Below are 1,351 nucleotides of genomic sequence, written 5' to 3'. Positions count from 1 at the left end.
AAGTGAGATATTTTAGAGCAGGGATCAACAAACTACAGCCCATGGGTAAAATTCAGCCCACATCTATTTTTGCATAGCCAGGGAGGTAAGAATGGTTTTTTACATTTTTGGATAAAGTTTTATTGTAACACAATACTCATTCGTTTACATATTGTCCATGACTGTTTTCTTGTACACTGATAGAATTGTGTAGTTAAAACAGAGACTATATTGTGGGTTCTCTCTTTGCTATACCCTGCCTCTTAACAAACTATAAACAGCAGTGATCCAGTTGTAACTTGAGAGCATATTGCCATTACAAGTATTTTTTCATTATTATTACTATGCCACTGCACACCTATCATATCAAAACAATAAGGGTAGAGGGGAAGTATTATGATTTTTTGAGCTCCTGTCTGAGATTGAAATTTTTCTGAACAAGAAAAATTATCTTCAGTCACTATTATTGAACACTTAATGACTTTGGAAATTAGCTTTGCTGTAGACTTGAGAAAGTTTCTTAATGAAATTTAAACTAAAATTTACAGGGCAAATCAGTATTCATGAATATATAGTAAAGTGATTTGACAATTAAATTACAAGTAATGTCAAACTACTTTATAGACCTTCCATGTTGTCAGAAGTTAAAAAAAGAAGCATAGTCTCTATTTCCACACAAATTTTCAGTAGATATATTTTGTGAACTCAAATTATATACTTCTAGAAACTTTTTCAAACCTGAAGTTTGAAAGTGCAAAAAGAAATTTCCTTATTTCAAAATTCCTATTACTATGCAATTGAGTAGCTTGCACCTGATATTCAATTAGAAACAATTAATCTGCAATGTAATGACATGGTAAAAAGCAAAAAACAAAAGGGGTGGAGCCGAGATGGCAGAGTAAAAGCAGAGCCTTGCTTGAGCTCTCCCCCCACCTCCTCTAAATTCCTCTAAAAAATGACTTTAAACAAATTCTAGAGCAGCAAAACCCACAAAATGACAGAGTGAAATAAATTTCCAGTTCAAGACAGCTTGGAAGTTTGACAGGAAAGGTCTGTTGCAAGAGTCTGAGAGAAGAGCACAGTCCAGTGTGGGCCTTCCTGGTACAGATGGGACCCCAGAATAGACCACAGGGGGACTGAATCGCTGGCAGCTGTGGTGGTTTCCAGACTCCTCAACCCATAAATGACAAAGACAACTTAGAAGATCAGTAGGAAAGGTCTGTTGCACCTAGGTGAGAGAGGAGCAAGGTCTGGCCCCAGCCCCAGGGCAGTGGCAGTGGCAGCAACAGTGGCTGCTTTTGGGAACCCTTAGCCCACAGATGGTGGGGGGGATCAAGCAGCTTATGAGAGGTGGATTGCAGGGATCTCTTTT

The sequence above is a fragment of the Petaurus breviceps genome, unplaced genomic scaffold, assembly GCF_028583685.1.
Source record: "Petaurus breviceps papuanus isolate PSGF00001 unplaced genomic scaffold, PetGlider_PUasm1.0 223, whole genome shotgun sequence".
Lineage (NCBI taxonomy): Eukaryota > Metazoa > Chordata > Mammalia > Diprotodontia > Petauridae > Petaurus > Petaurus breviceps.
The sequence above is the reverse complement of the archived record's forward strand: the minus strand, read 5'-3'. Positions refer to the sequence as shown.